General features: G+C 39.9%; 1 protein-coding gene across 1 annotated transcript in view; it reads right to left on the bottom strand.

Annotated features, from left to right (window-relative positions):
• Positions 1 to 17,286, bottom strand: part of htr1d (5-hydroxytryptamine (serotonin) receptor 1D, G protein-coupled) — a 38,650-nt gene that overhangs the window by 20,053 nt on the left and 1,311 nt on the right. The window lies entirely within an intron of this gene.

The raw sequence follows: 17,286 nt of genomic DNA, 5'->3' as shown, positions 1-17,286 counted from the left end.
AATCTTACTGGCAGCAATATCCTTGCCTGTGAAGCCATTTTTGTGCAAAGCAATGATGACGGCACATGTTTCCTTGCAGGTAACCGTGCTGACAGAGGAAGAACAATGATTCCAAGCACCACCCTTTTGAAGCTTCCAGTCTGTTATTCAAACTCAAATCAGCATGACAGAGTGATCTCCAGCCTTGTCCTCGTCAATACTCACACCTGGGTTAACGAAGGAATCACTAACACGATGTCAGCTGGTCCTTTTGTGGCAGGGCTGAAGTGCAGTGGAAATGTTGTTTTGGGATTCAGTTAATTTGCATGGCAACGAGGGACTTTGCAATTAAATGCAATTCATCTGATTACTCTTCATAACATTCTGGAGTATATGCAAATTGCCATCATACAAACTGAGGCAGCAGACTTTGTGAAAATCAATTATTTGTGTCATTCTCAAAACTTGTGGCCACGACTGTTTAGTAAAGTACAGTGTGCTACAGTATAGTCTACTACAGTATAGTCTAGTACAGTTTAGTCTACTACAGTATAGCCTAATACAGTATAGGCTACTATATCATAATCTACTACAGTATGGTATAGTCTACTACAGCATAGCCTACTGTAGTATAGTCTACCGAAGTACAGTATAGCCTTACACAATATAGTCTACTACACTATAGCCTACAACAGTATAGCCTACTGAAGTATAGTATAGTCTAATACAGTATAGTCTAACACAGTATAGTCTACTGCAGTATGTGCCAGTGAAGTATAGTCTAATACAGTATAGTCTACTAAAGTATAGCATTCTACAATATAGACGACTGAAGAATAATATAGTCTAATACAGTATAGTCTACTACAGTACAGCATAGTCTAATACAGTATAGTCTGCTACAGTATAGCCTACTATAGTATATGCTACTATATCATAATCTACTATGGTATTGTATAGTCTACTAGAGTATAGCCTGCTACAGTATAGTCTACCAAAGTATAGCATAGTCTTATACAATATAGTCTACTACACTATAGCCTACAACAGTATAGCCTTCCGAAGTATAGTATGGTCTAACACGGTATAGTCTACTACAGTATGTGCCACTGAAGTATAGTATAGTCTAATACAGTATAGTCTACTATGGTGCAGTATAGTCCACAACAGTATAGCCTATTCCAGTATAGTATACTACAGTATATTCCACCACAGTATTTTCTACTACAGTATAGCGTACCACAGTTTGGTCTACTACATATTAGTATAGTCTGCTACAGTATAGTATACTACAGTATATCATACGATAGTATAATATACTATAGTATAAACTACTACAGTATAGTCTAATACAGTACAGTATACTACAGTATAGCCTAGAAAAGTTTAGCCTCCTGCAGTATATCCTTCTACAGTATAATATACCACAGTATAGTATAGTGCGCTACAGTAGTGTCTACTACAGTATAGTCTACTGAAGTACAGTATATTCTACTACAGTATAGTCTACTATAGTATTCTACAGTATAGCCTACTACAGCATAGTCTACTATAGTATAGTCTACTATAGTATAGTCTACTACAGTATAGTCTACTACATTATAGTATAGTCTACGATAGTATAGCCTACTAGCGTTTAGCCTGCTACAGTAAAATCTACTAGAGTATAGTATAGTCTACTACAGTTTAGTCTACTACAGTATAGCCTACTACGTTATTAGCCTACTACAGTATAGTCTCCTACAGTGTAGTCTACGGCAGTAAGGCTTTTATTGCATAGAAAACCAGGTATTCCCACATAAAAGAGAAAGATGTTTGTATTTCTGCATGGATAATAATAAGCGAACAGGCCAAATGAGATCGCGAGAGAGAGAGAGTGTGAGACACAGAGAGAGAGAGAGAGAGAGAGAGAGAGAGAGAGAGAGAGAGAGAGAGAGAGACAGAGAGAGAGACAGAGAGAGAGAGATACACAGAGAGAGAGAGAGACATAGAGAGAGTGAGAGAGAGAGAGACAGAGAGACAGAGAGAGAGAGAGACAGAGAGAGAGAGATACACAGAGAGAGAGACAGAGAGAGAGTGAGAGAGAGAGAGAGAGAGAGACAGAGAGAGAGAGAGAGAGAGAGAGAGAGAGAGAGTGACAGTGAGACAGAGAGAGAGAGATACACAGAGAGAGAGAGACAGAGAGAGAGTGAGAGACAGAGAGAGAGAGAGAGAGAGAGAGACAGAGAGAGAGAGAGAGAGAGAGAGAGAGAGAGAGAGTGACAGTGAGAGACACAGAGAGAGAAAGAGAGAGAGAGAGAGAGAGAGAGAGAGAGAGAGAGAGAGAGAGAGAGAGAGAGAGAGAGAGAGAGAGAGAGAGAGAGAGAGAGAGAGAGAGAGAACATACGAGAGAGTGAGAGAGACATAGAAAGAGAGAGAGAGAAATTTCAATTGGCTATATTAAAACTGTTTAATTTGATCCTGAGTGTAGGTTATTTCCCTGACATCTGGAATCAAGGACTCATAACCCCAATCTTTAAAAACGGAGACAAATTTGACCCTAACAATTACAGAGGCATTTGTGTGAACAGTAACCTGGGGAAGGTTTTCTGTAGTATTATAAATGTAAGAGTTCTAAACTTCCTTAATAAGCACAATGTCTTGAGTAAAAGCCAAATTGGATTTATACCAAAACATCGCACGACCGATCATATTTACACCCTACACACCCTGATAGGTAAACATGTCCACCAAAATAATACCAAAATATACGCTTGCTTTATCGACTTCCAAAAAGCATTTGATTCTATTTGGCATACAGGACTGTTCTACAAAGTTATTGAAAGTGGTGTAGGGGGTAAAACATATGACATAATTAAATCAATGTATACTGGCAATACGTGCAGCATTAAAATTGTCAAGAAAATAACAGAATTCTTTAACCAGGGGCAGGACCTTCGTCAGGGTTGTAATCTGAGCCCTGCACTCTTCAATATTTACATCAACGAATTGGCCACTATTCTAGAAAAATCCTCAGCCCCTGGTGTTAGTCTCCATAGATCAGAGGTTAAATGCCTACTCTTCGCAGATGACCTATGCCAGCTGTCACTCCACAAGACATGGCCTACAGCAGAGCCTGGATCTGCTAGAGCAGTACTGCCAGACCTGGGCCCTGGCAGTAAACCCCAAAAAGACTAAAATAATGATTTTCCAGAGAAGATCCAGATCTCAGGGAATTAGACCAAAGTTCTCAATTGGTACAAAATATATAGAGAACTGCACACACTACAATTACTTAGGTTTAAAAATAAGCTCAACTGGACACCTTAATGAGGCAGTGAATGAACTGAGAGAGAAAGCACGCAGGGCATTCTACGCAATTAAAAAGCTAATTCAAATTGAAATACCTATTAAAATTTGGCTAAAACTAATTGAATATGTCATTGAACCAATTGCACTTTATGGCAGCGAGGTGTGGGGTCCACTTGCAAAACAAGATTTCATCAAATGGGACAAACATCCCATTGAAACCCTGCATGCAGAGTTCTGTAAGATTCTCCTACATGTCCAGACGAAAACTACAAACAATGCATGCAGGGCAGAATTAGGCAAATATCCACTAATAATAAAAACTCAAAAAAGAGCAATTCAGTTTTGGAAACATCTAAAATACAGTGACCCCCTCTCATATCACTACCAAGCCCTGCAATACCAAGAGCTGAGCAAAGAAAAGAGTCCCCTCATCCAGCTGGTCTTGGGGCTGAGTTCACAAACCTGTTCTACTAACACACTGAAGCCTCAGGACCAGAACATCCAATCAATCAGGATAAACCAAATTACAACACAGTCAAAACAAAACTACATTGCTAATTGGGAAACACAAGCACAAGCACAGAGCAAAATGCAGTGCTATCTGGCCCTAAATCGACAGTACACCGTGGCTAAATATTTGACCATGGTTACTGATCAAAACCTTAGAAAAACCTTGACAAAGTACAGGCTCAGTGAGCACAGCCTTGCCATTGAGAAGGGTAGACACAGGAAAACCTGGCTCCCTGTAGAGGAAAGGCTGTGCAACCACTGCACAATAGCAGAACCTGAGACGGAGCTGCATTTGCTGACAAAATGTCAAAAATATAAAACAATTAGAGAGTGTCATTTCCCCAAATTTGAAACTCTTATTCAAGGTTTCAAAGACCTCTCTGATGAGAGTAGGCTACCCATCCTTTTGGGGGAGGATACAGAGAGCTGTGGGTTGGCAACGCACTACATTGCTGCCTGCCATAAGATGAGGGACAGTGTCTGACAGACCAATCAACCTGCACATGTCCTCTACTGTATGCGTATTGTTATTGTTGAATGTATCGTTATTTTGACCCTTGGTTATTGTTGTTACTGTTGTCCCGTTGACAATTTTGATTCTCATTTTTATATTGTAAATAAGCTTGGGCAATATGTACATTGTTACGTCATGCCAATAAAGCAAATTGAATTGAAATAAAAAATTGAGAGAGAGAGAGAGAGAGAGAGAGAGAGATAAAAGAGGAGTAATTGTGCGTAACTTATCCTCTGAAGGGAACCCTTAACAAATCTAATTCAACAACACCATATAAATGTTTAAAATGTCTGAGACTAAATAAGAGCTTATTACCAAAACAGCATAACTCACACAGTAGCAATGCAGTCTTCATCTTTCAACTTGACGGCAGCAAACTATCTGCAGTAACATTCTAGCCTGTTTTTTGGGGGGTTTCTCCCTTGGAGCTTAATTAAGAAGTTCCAACACCATTTTGCTTCTCTACCTGTCACTTCCGATATATGTAACGTAGCCTATTCTGGGGAGAAACAGCTTACGGTATGCTGCTTGTTAACTGTGCTGAGGGGGTCTGCCGTGTCTCTTTGATGTCATTTGAGTCGCCTGCCACACTGACAATGTCTGGGCTCTGCAGATGTTTGTTCGATTGCACAGCATTCGTGAGATGAACTCTGACAGCCAGGCGTGTACGCTGAGTCAACTCCACAGTGTGGCATGCTAATTAGGGGATGGAGGAAAAACGGCATGGTTCTTACTCTGGATTCAATCCATTGTCTCAATTGTCTCAAGGCTTAAAAATCCTTCTTTAACCTGTCTCTTGGATTTAACAAGTGACATCAATAAGGGATGATAGTTTTCACCTGGATTCACCTGGTTTGTCTGTGGCTGCAGTCCAAATGCAAAGTAGACAGTCCTCAGCCCTTGAATTGCATTTTCCATTGTCACATCCGGGTGTACCTTAAATGTCCCTTGCCCAAGTGAGGGAGAGTGGTGACCTGAGAGGCAACGTCCTTGGTGGAAATCTTGAAGTTGAGCTTAAAAACAACCAACCTAAAACTATTAATGTACCTAGCAAGCTAACGTAGCACTCATGTCAGGTATCTAGCTACAGTTAACCATAACTGGCTTGCTAGTTCATAGTTTGGTCATTTATTCCAATACATTTCAGAATTCCCCAAAAGTATGATTATGAAGCTAGCTACGTTTTATAGGCTCCTCACTACGAGACTAAGCCACTTTGAGCGTCATTCCCATTTGCCAACGCTACAGTACCAGTCAAAAGTTTGGACACACCTACTCATTCAAGGGTTTGTCTTTATTTTTTACTATTTTCTGCATTGAAGAACAATAGTGAAGACAATTAAACTATTAAATAACACATATGAAATCATGTAGTAACCAAAAAAGTGTTGAACACATCAAAATATATTTTACATTTGAGATTCTTCAAAGTAACCACCCTTTGCCTTGATGACAGCTTTGCACACTTTTGGCATTCTCTCAACCAGCTTCATGAGGTAGTCACCTAGAATGCATTTCAATTAACAGGTGTGCCTTGTTAAAAGTTAATTTGTGGAATTTCTTTCCTTCTTAATGCGTTTGAGCCAAACAGTTGTGTTGTAACAAGGTAGGGGTGGTATACAGAAGATAGCCCTTTGATAAAAGACCAAGCCCATATTATGACAAGAACAGCTCAAATAAGCAAAGACAAACGACAGTTCATCATTAACTTCAATCATTAATCAGTCAATCCGGAAATGTCTTAAAGTGCACTCGCAAAAAACATCAAGCGCTATGATGAAACTGGCTGTCATGTAGACCGCCACAGGAAAGGAAGACCCAGAGTTACCTCTGCTGCAGAGGATAAGTTCATTAGAGTTACCAGCCTCAGAAATTGCAACCCAAATAAATGCTTCACAGAGTTCAAGTAACAGACACATCTCAACATCAACTGTTCAGAGGAGACTACGTGAATCAGGCTTTCATGGTTGCATTGCTGCAAAGAAACCACTTCTAAAGTGCTATTTAAACAAGAAGGAGAGTGATGGAGTGCTGCATAACCTGGCCTCCACAATCACCCGACCTCAACCCAATAGAGATGGTTTGGGATGAGTTGGACCGCAGAGTGAAGGTAAAGCAGTCAACAAGTGCTCAGCATGTTCTAACAAGACTGTTAGAAAAGCATTCCAGGTGAAGCTGGTTTGGAGAATTCCAAGAGTGGGCAAGGCTGTCATCAAGGCAAAGGGTGGCAACTTTGAAGAATCTAAAATCTAAAATCTATTTTGATTTGTTTAACACTTTTATGTTTACTACATGATTCCATATGTGTTATTTCATAGTTTTGATGTCTTACAATGTAGAAAATAGCAAAAATAAAGAAAAACCCTTGAGTGAGTAGGTGTGTCCAAACTTTTGACTGGTACTGTATATATTTATTTTAGCAAGCTAGTGTCATAATTTTGTCTGACATGTCAGAATTGCAGCCGTGTTGATTCAATTTGACACTTCGCTGCTACCGGAGTTTGACACGTGACTACACTTTGCATTGAATTGTTGGTCATATCAACTCCACGGGTGATCAACGTTCTTCACTCGCTCCCTCGAGCTAAATAGAGGGCAGAGGGGGCAACTTTTGTGAATTGGACCTCCAAGTGAGTGCTGAGGTGGTCAAATTGATGTGTTTGGACTGCAGCCTATGTCATGGAAAGAGCAGGTTTCCTTAATGTTTTGTACACTCAGTGTAGATTTCAAGAAAACTGTAGGCTATTACATTATTTATCATTACCGCATGTCAGTCGCATGAACAATGAATGATTAGACTGAACAATTGTCGAATATGCTCCAAAATCCGGTGTGGTTCGATGAGTGGCCGAAAACGAGACACGCACGGACAGCAGTGTACACATCAATTCAGGTTACAAGACTTGTGAAGGCCTAATAAATGACAATCACTGAATATAATTCATAACACTTTCTGGTGTTTTGCATGTCTCTTTGAACTTCTGAAATGGTACCATATGGATGCTGGAATTGTAGGCCTCACATGTAACCTGTTATAATAGTAGCCCTATCCTGCAGCCAAATGACTAGTGGACTCATGGGTGGAATGTTATTAACATTTTTCATAATTCATAAACATTATTAAAAATAAAACTGTTGGAAATCTGGTGTTTTTATGTCAAACAGTTTTGTTATATTTCAGTCTTCTGTGATGTATATAAAGTGTTGCACACTCAAAATTGAATACATTTCAACTCTTTATCTGACATTGGTACAGGTATCTTCTTTTTTAAGCCCATAACCATGTACGTGAAGTGTATACTTTGGTTTGAAAGTAGATGTGTTTAAGAGTACCAAGAAACATTCTGTGTGACACTGATTTAGCCCACTGCAGTAAAAGGTTAACTCTTGCAGAATTAAGTGTTCCTCTCATTAAAATGAGAGCACACATGTTAATTTTTGCTCTGAGACAGGAGTAGAGAAATATGATTTCTTTCTTTCAGCATCTTGAGAGAATGCAAATGTGCACTTAAGGACCTGTTGTGTATTCTAAATGCCCCATTTATTTCAGTGACATAAAAGCTGACAGCATTTCATCTTCAACCAAATAAAATATGCATTCAAGACTAAATGAAATACTGTCAGAAACTTGCTGGATCGTTTTCAGTTTTTCGTCTCCTTAAAACCGATCAAACGGATGTAATTTTGAAATCTCTCTGGTCCCTAAACTTCCTCGCTCCTAGAGAGAAGTAGAAATGAAAGTGAAAACTTCATCGATGTCAACTAGATTGTTGATGATGCATTGATCATTTCATTGGTTTATGACATCATTCTGGTGAGCATGTCACAGATCCCTCTGGAACTTTCATTACGCACACCTGGCCCCTAATCCCACTGATTGTATTTGTATATATGTGCCCTTTGTTCACCATGGTGCTGTCCATTATTGTTCCCAGGTCCGTTGGTGGTGTGAGTACCTTTGCGTTGGTGCAGCTGTTATGCTGCGTGCTATATATATATATTGTGTATTAAGGGTATTGTCCCGTGTCGGTCAACGAGGTATACCCTGGTACTTTTGTTTGGATACAGCCCAGTGTTTTTGTATACGTGTTTGTTTTGGGTGTATTATAAAACCCTACTGTGTATTCCTGCGCCCGTCTCCAAAATCGTTTATACCAGCATGAGAGCAAGGCTTTATTTAGTATTCTGGACAAGCGTCACACCCTGATCTGTTTCACCTGTCTTGTGATTGTCTCCACCCCCTCCAGGTGTCGCTTATTTCCCTGGTGTATACTGTATATCCCTGTGTTTCCTGTCTCTCTGTGCCAGTTCGTCTTGTCTGTTTCAAGTCAACCAGCGTGTTTTTCCCAGTCTCCTGCTTTTGCTATTCTCTCTTTTGCTAGTCCTCCCGGTTTTGACCCTTGCCTGTTTTCTGAACTCTGTACCCGCCTGCCTGACCAGTCTACCTGCCCTGACCTCGAGCCTGCCTGCCACACTGTACCTCCTGGACTCTGAACTGGTTTTGACCTTTTGCCTGTCCACGACCATTCTCTTGCCATCCCTTTTGGATTGTTTAATAAATATCAAGACTCCAACCATCTGCCTCCCCTGTCTGCATCTGGGTCTCGCCTTTTGCCCTCATAACGAGTTGACTAACACATCTGAAATTATAAGCAGAAAAATATCTAAATGAGGCTTACATTTTTTCCCCCCACACCCCGTGTCATTCTGCCGTCCCTGAGTAATGTGCGCAGGTAGCCTACTGTATATGCAGCCAGGTTATCCGTTATACAAGTCAATAGTTGATGTCCATCCATGTCTGAGGATGTTGGGAATTGACACTGAAATCGTCCACTAGGGGCAACAGTGAGCACTGTTACCCTCAAGTAGGTTTCGGTTTCAAGATCGAATCCAGCAATAGAAAGTTGTTTTTGAGATTTTTGTTTCAAGCCTATCCCAGATCTTAACCCTTAACTATTCGGTATTAATGCCTAACCTTACATTAAGAGTTAATGCTTAACCTTACATTAAGAGTTAATGCCTAAACTTAACCATTGAGCACTTCAAAATGTGATGTTTGGAAATTTGACATTTGATGAACATGGACGTCTAATTCTGACGTGAGACTGTGAGAGCTAGTTGAAGTAATTGTTTGACAGTCAGACGAAAACATGACTGGTTGTGTTCATGCCACATTAAGCAAGTCAGTTAACCTCCAACAACAACTGCTTCCCGGGCGCTGATGACGTGGATGTCGATTAAGTCAGCCCCCCACAGCACTCTGATTCAGAGGGGTTGGGTTATGCAGAAGACACATTTCTGTTCAATGTATTCAGTTGTGCAACTTACTAGGTAACTCCCTTTCCCCTTGTATAAGTTAAATGACAAACCTTTACTATTAGGCCCATAATGATCCTATTAAAGTCATAGGGATTCTATATGTAATTATAAAAATGACAATAAAAAAGCCTGTGCATATAATAGGAGGTACCAGGAAGAAATTAAATCCCCCCCTCCCCTGTCAGAGGTCAGGTGCATGTGCAACAAAATGCACTAGTAATTCTGGATTTTACCCAGAAAAAGGGGGGAAAGGAGGTCTGGAATACCACAATTCAACTGTGTTACACTGATGCATTCCTCCATGGAAACAGGAGGATTATTGTACCTTTATTTTAACAGGGAGTCCCATTGAGGCCAATGTCTCTTTCACAAGGGAGCCCTGCATGCACACGATTTACTAAATACAATAGAATACAAATATACAAAATGACAAACACACTGAACTATCGTAAGGCTGCTTACATCATAGACCCTTCACTCACTTTGGACATATTGTGGGTTGTCCTGTTCTGAAAATACAGCTACTGTATTTTTATGTGTTGGTTTCCAGGGAATTCTTCTGTGCACAAAGAAGTATGTTTAACCCGTACACTCCAACATTATTAAATAAAGACCAGTACATTATGTTTGACTTGGCAGAAGAGATATTGATTCAACACATGTTGGTGGGCAATAAATATCTCATACACTTGAGGCCTGTAGATATGAATTATTGATCCGGTAGCTGTGTGTGTGCGGTATAGGCTAATGAAACTGTGAATAATATATTAGATAAGAATATAGACAGCAAAGTTTAACCATGTATCTAAACAGTTTCAATCATGCATCTACATGAACATTCAGAGTTTAGGCTTGTGGATCAATGGTCTATAATTGGGAGGGCTGCAAGAAAATGCAGGAATACAGAGTTTGGGGATTAGATCAACTTTCCTAAGTCAATTAAAATTCTATTACATGACTTTGAAGGTAGAGAGTAAAGCCTGAAAATGGTCCATAGACCAAGTCTTGAACTGTTGAGAGAGCTAGGGGGGTGGAGAATAGAACTTTGGAGATTACAGGCTGTTGTTATACTCTGCGGGATAGGCCCTACATAGCATTCTAATCTCTTGACATTCCGTGGGGGAGCTACCTATTCAACAGCCGGGCTGCAGCTATTGAGCCACCACAGAACGTTTGTCCCATCAGTGCTGCTGGAAGACTTGGAGGACTGAGAAAGCTTCATGTGTTGATTGTGACTGCAGTAGTGGGAGGTGCAGATGGTGCAGTGACAATGCTGTAATCCCAACCTCTGGGCACAAACCGCCAGACAGATCGGAGGGTTTGGGGAAAATAATCTCTGCTTCTGTGTCCGTAAGCGGATATGGGGGAGACGGAACACAAGAGACGAGAGGACAATTTGTCTGTCTGTCTGGGACACTATCTGTCTAGTTTTTCACTTCGTCAATCTGTCTGTAGCTATCTATCTGTCTCTTTCTAGTATATGTCCACTATATTGATATCGTCATTCCTCAGTAAATATTCCTCGGACCACTTTCCTCTGCTACACCTTCAGAACATTGTCCTTATCTAGAACTTGGCTCAAACATTCACATACAGTAGAACCAGTCTACTTAATCAAACCAGTCCACTCTATTGTTTGGAACTTGACACTTGACCATTCAAACACATTCTCTCCCTGCTATTGTACAATATGCTGCTCACTGCCTGGGGAAATTGGGATGAGTCCAGAGAAATCTAGGCCACCTGAGTTCCTTCCATAGAGAATGGAGAAGGTATACTGTATGCTGATGTGGGCTGTATCTCAGTCACAACTGCCCCAGGTGGAAGAGGGGGCCATGGGGTGTTTCATCTTATGCCAGCTGGACCTACAAAAGAAAGGCTCTCCAGCCCACCATGATATGTGATTATTTATGTTATTTTTACATAAGAAATGATTCAGTGTAGTCATCTGTCTCAGTGTATTACGGAAGTTGGAATCGAATCAGTTATAACTCTGAAGTAGGTCTATTTTTACCATTGTGTAGACTAGAGGATGTGAGAGTAGGAGTGGGCTGCGATTGCCGGTGTGTTTAGATATTTTATCCTCTTCAGACTCCTCTAACAGTGGAAGCTCCAATAATTCATCTGACTACAGTAACAATTAGGATAATAGGGCAGCAGATATTAAGAGCGTTGGGACAGTAACCGAAAGGTTGCTGGTTTAGAATCCTCGAACCAACTAGGTGAAACATCTGTTCGACGTGCCCTTGAGCAAGGCACTTAACCCTAATTACTCCTGTATGTCGCTCTGGATAAGAGCATCTGCTAAATGGCAAAAATTTTAAATCTATCTACAGTAACACTCATGATGAGGTCTGACTACAGTAACACTCAGGAAGAGGTCTGACTATAGTAACACTCAGGATGAGGTCTGACTATAGTAACACTCAGGATTAGATCTGACTACAGCAACACTCAGGATAATATCTGACTACAGTAACTAACACTCAAGATTAGATCTGACTACAGTAACATTCAGAATAAGATCTGACTACAGTAACATTCAGGATAAGATCTGACTACAGTAACACTCACAATGAGATCTGACTACAGTAACTAACACTCAGGATAAGATTTGACTACAGTAACACTCAGGATTAGATCTGACTACAGTAACTAACACTCAGGATAAGATTTGACTACAGTAACATTCAGAATAAGATCTGACTACAGCAACACTCAGGATAATATCTGACTACAGTAACTAACATTCAGGATAATATCTGACTACAGTAACATTCAGGATAATATCTGACTACACTAACACTCAAGATTAGATCTGACTACAGTAACATTCAGGATAATATCTGACTACAGTAACATTCAGGATTAGATCTGACTACAGTAACTAACACTCAAGATTAGATCTGACTACAGTAACATTCAGGATAATATCTGACTACAGTAACATTCAGGATTAGATCTGACTACAGTAACTAACACTCATGATAATATCTGACTACAGTAACACTCAGGATAATATCTGACTACAGTAACTAACACTCAAGATTAGATCTGACTACAGTAACTAACACTCAAGATTAGATCTGACTACAGTAACATTCAGGATAATATCTGACTACAGTAACATTCAGGATTAGATCTGACTACAGTAACTAACACTCATGATAATATCTGACTACAGTAACACTCAGGATAATATCTGACTACAGTAACATTCAGGATAATATCTGACTACAGTAACATTCAGGATAATATCTGACTACAGTAACACTCAGGATTAGATCTGACTACAGTAACTAACACTCAAGATTAGATCTGACTACAGTAACATTCAGGATAATATCTGACTACAGTAACATTCAGGATTAGATCTGACTACAGTAACTAACACTCATGATAATATCTGACTACAGTAACACTCAGGATAATATCTGACTACAGTAACTAACACTCAAGATTAGATCTGACTACAGTAACATTCAGGATAATATCTGACTACAGTAACATTCAGGATAATATCTGACTACAGTAACATTCAGGATAAGATCTGACTACAGTAACACTCAGGATAATATCTGACTACAGTAACATTCAGGATAATATCTGACTACAGTAACATTCAGGATAATATCTGACTACAGTAACATTCAGGATAAGATCTGACTACAGTAACACTCACAATGAGATCTGACTACAGTAACTAACATTCAGGATAATATCTGACTAACGTAACACTCAGGATTAGATCTGACTACAGTAACTAACATTCAGGATAATATCTGACTAACGTAACACTCAGGATTAGATCTGACTACAGTAACTAACACTCAAGATTAGATCTGACTACAGTAACATTCAGGATAATATCTGACTACAGTAACATTCAGGATTAGATCTGACTACAGTAACATTCAGGATAAGATCTGACTACAGTAACACTCACAATGAGATCTGACTACAGTAACTAACACTCAGGATTATATCTGACTTCAGTAACATTCAGGATAAGATCTGACTACAGTAACAATCAGGATAATATCTGACTACAGTAACTAACACTCATGATAATATCTGACTACAGTAACACTCAGGATAAGATCTGACTACAGTAACACTCAGGATAAGATCTGACTACAGTAACATTCAGGATAATATCTGACTACAGTAACATTCAGGATAACTGAGAGTGTGTTTCTCCTGTGTTTAGCACGCCAGCTCTGGTTATCATGCACTGATTTAACTGTACATTTTATTAACACTGGGAGAGCAGGAGACAGACAGACTGAGACCCAGTCTTCCCTTGTCTGTCCCCGCGAGACGGTCAGACAGCAGCAGAGGGAGCCTCACAGAATGTCTTTTGAAGTAGGTTTGTGTTTGTTCGATATATGGCTTTGAAACTATTGGAACTCACGTTGAGTGCCTTTACCTACCTATCCAATATTGCAAGACGCCTGATGCCTCCGCAGTGACAGGCACTGATTGTCAAATCACGAGTTGGAGGAGTTTTCATAAAAGTGACGGGATGTTCAACTGTGGAAAAGTAAAAGATTTCCTGTTGTTTTTCACAGTTGGCTATCCGTCAACGTATTACGAACACTTACCAGGAAGTGACTTTAAGAAATGGATGAATCTATCAACGCACAGCAGGCATTCTAGAGTCACCATTAACCACTCTTGGTTTTATAGAATTGCTGCAACATATGGCAACTATGGCTGCTTATGTTTTTCTTGTCATTTCCCCCCTGTGATTGATAAATTGTCCTGATCCATAGATTACTGAGAGATATGGATACGGAGATAGGAAGAATTGGAAGGGATGGCAGGGGATTCAAAAGGATGAGGGGATTCGAAAAAGGAGAGATGGAAACAGAGAAAGCGAGACTAAAACCAGAAAAGAGATTAAGGGAGATGAACACAGAGAAGGGGAGAAAGCGTTAAATCTGTGACTGAGAAATTGTGTAATTGTCATGGCAATGAAATCCTGGATTAAGACCCAATGGGATTAGCAATTTTGTCTCCATTTTCGGAGGTTGTTTAATTCAGGTGTGTGTAAAGATTACAATTATTTTAGCCTGATGGTCATAAGAATTTTTATGGGAACCATCACTGTATTGAGACAGAGAGCTTGGCTAATTTATCCTGACGTCAGGTATATTAATCAAAAATTCTACATAGGCCCACTTCTGGGGTGATGAATGGCTTATTTATCTCCAAATCTGTTTCTTATTTCATCACTTTCAGCAAGTTCCAATGCAATTACTTCCAGGTCTTGCATCGGACCAAGCCATATCGAAATTCTTCCATGCATCACAGACTCAAGTAAATATGAATTATATTCAACATACATTCACATGCAAAGTGTAGACCTATTATTCATATGTATGCCTGTACTTTGAATTAAAATGAAGATGACATTTGGTGAATTTGTTCTCCACAGCAGAGTGCTTGTATAAGACGGGTTATCTATTCTACAGCCAGTATAGGGAGGAGCCTCGGGTCAGGGTAACAGACCACGGTGAAAAGGTTTCTGCTGTTACTGAGCCGTAACATTTCACATCTCATGAGACAATGTGAAGACACGCATGGTGTGCAAGTGCATGTGTGCGCATGTGTGTATGGGTGGAAGAGAGCAGGGGGTGATGATCTGCCTCTTCTCCCCTCATATTCACAATCCCCCTCATCTCATGCACTTGACAATATCTCTTTAATCTGACAATATCACTATACAACAATTTATGTCACTTTGCTACTGCCTGGTGGCGCAGCTGTCCTGTCCTACAAACAGGAAGGAAGCACATCTCAGCTGGACAGTGTCTTTCTGTCACACTGAAAAGAGCTCTCCAGCAGACCTTAACATGCCATGATAGTGCGGCAGGGTAGCCTAGTGGTTAGAGTGTTGGGCTTGTAACCGAAAGGTTGCAAGTTCAATTCCCCGAGCTGACACGGTACAAATCTGTCTTTCTGCCACTGAACAGGCAGTTAACCCACTGTTCCTAGGCCGTCATTGAAAATAAGAATTTGTCCTTAACTGACTTGCCTCGATAAATAAAAATAGCTCCAGAGAAATATGGAAGAAAGGTTTAGTCATTCAAGTCTTCAAATGAGGGAGACTATCTTTATTTCTCTCCACATGTTCTGTTAGTAGGAAGAGGCAGGTGTCTTGGCCTGATATGTGCCAATCATTAACACTCTGTTCCCACACTAATAATGAAAGAAAGATTTGATACTTTTCCGAATGAGTTCTGAATGGGGCTCATCCTAAGAAGTTCTCTCATGCATTAGGAATATATCCAACGCTTTCAATATAGACGTCTCCTAATTTCACCACTATATAAAAACATATGTTTTATTGTCACATACACCAGATAGGTGCAGTGAAATGTGCTGTTTTATAGGGTCAGCCATAGTAGCTGCACCCCTGGAGCAAATTAGGGTTAAGTGCCCTGCTCAAGTACACATCAACAGATTGTTTCACCTTGTCGGCTCAGGTATTCGAACCAGCAACCTTTTGGTTACTGGCCCAACACTATACTATCACGGGGTAATTATACTGGTTATTTTATCACAATGGTCCAATGGTATGAACTCAAGATGGTAAATCGCTTTGGATAAAAGCATCTGCTAAAATGGAATATTGCTATTATTAGTTGTATTATAGTTATAAATGCACTGAGATGCCATTAATGCCTTGACACAATTCAGTCACCAAAGAACATGGAACAGAGGATGGTGTGGGAGAGAGATATATATGAGATTAAAGAAGACCAGACAAGAAAGAGAGGTGGTGGGGGGAGAACATGCCACGCTCTCTGGAAAATATTTAATGAGAGTAATTGGATGTCTGCTCTTCACTCTCGATGATTTGAGGGGGCAATTCCATGTTAACAGAGTGATGCTGAGACTCAGATTTTTTACTTTCAAATGTATGTCAAACAAAAAACAATAATTGCAAAGTTAAACAAACAATACAACTATATGCTCAAAGAATACTTTTAGTAATTTCCAATTAAAATTGTACAAAAACACATTTACTTGAAGAACAAAGCAGATGCAAAGTTTGGTAAAATAATGATAGTAAGAACAGCACATAAGGGCATGCTGTTACCAAACGTTGCATTTGCACTGTTCTTCAAGTAAATGTGTTTTTGTGAAATTTTCTTTAAAAATTGTTAAAAGTAGTCATTGTGCTGTAGATAAAGTTGTATGGTTTGTTTAACTTTGCAATCATTTGTTTTGTTTGACATACATTTGACCTGTTACCATGGAATTGTACTTGACTAGCACTCTACATCAGTGATGTAACTCGGTTACAAAATGCTCCTCCACCACACTAAGACCTGGTATGAAACATTAATGAAGTCCAAACATATCGACTAATGGAGTCCGAACAAACCACCATTCACCATCAATCCCCTTATGACAAGAAGGAACTAAAGCAATCCCCTCCTTACAGACTGTGGTCATTGTCCCTGTCCTGGCCCCTGAAGGTCACAGTCAACATTGCTCATGGACCCAGCACATGGCAGCAGTTTGTGCACAAGACCTCTTAGCGCCAGCCAAACCAACATCAGATCAGATCTGAAGTGGTGTAAATTATGACTGAAGAGAGCAACACTGGCTTGAATGAACGGGAAAGCGGGTAGAGAAATGGCTGTGAACCGTAATTGGTG

Source organism: Salvelinus fontinalis, chromosome 15, assembly GCF_029448725.1.
Source record: "Salvelinus fontinalis isolate EN_2023a chromosome 15, ASM2944872v1, whole genome shotgun sequence".
Lineage (NCBI taxonomy): Eukaryota > Metazoa > Chordata > Actinopteri > Salmoniformes > Salmonidae > Salvelinus > Salvelinus fontinalis.
Note: the sequence above shows the minus strand (reverse complement) of the source record. Positions and strands in the feature narration are given on the sequence as shown.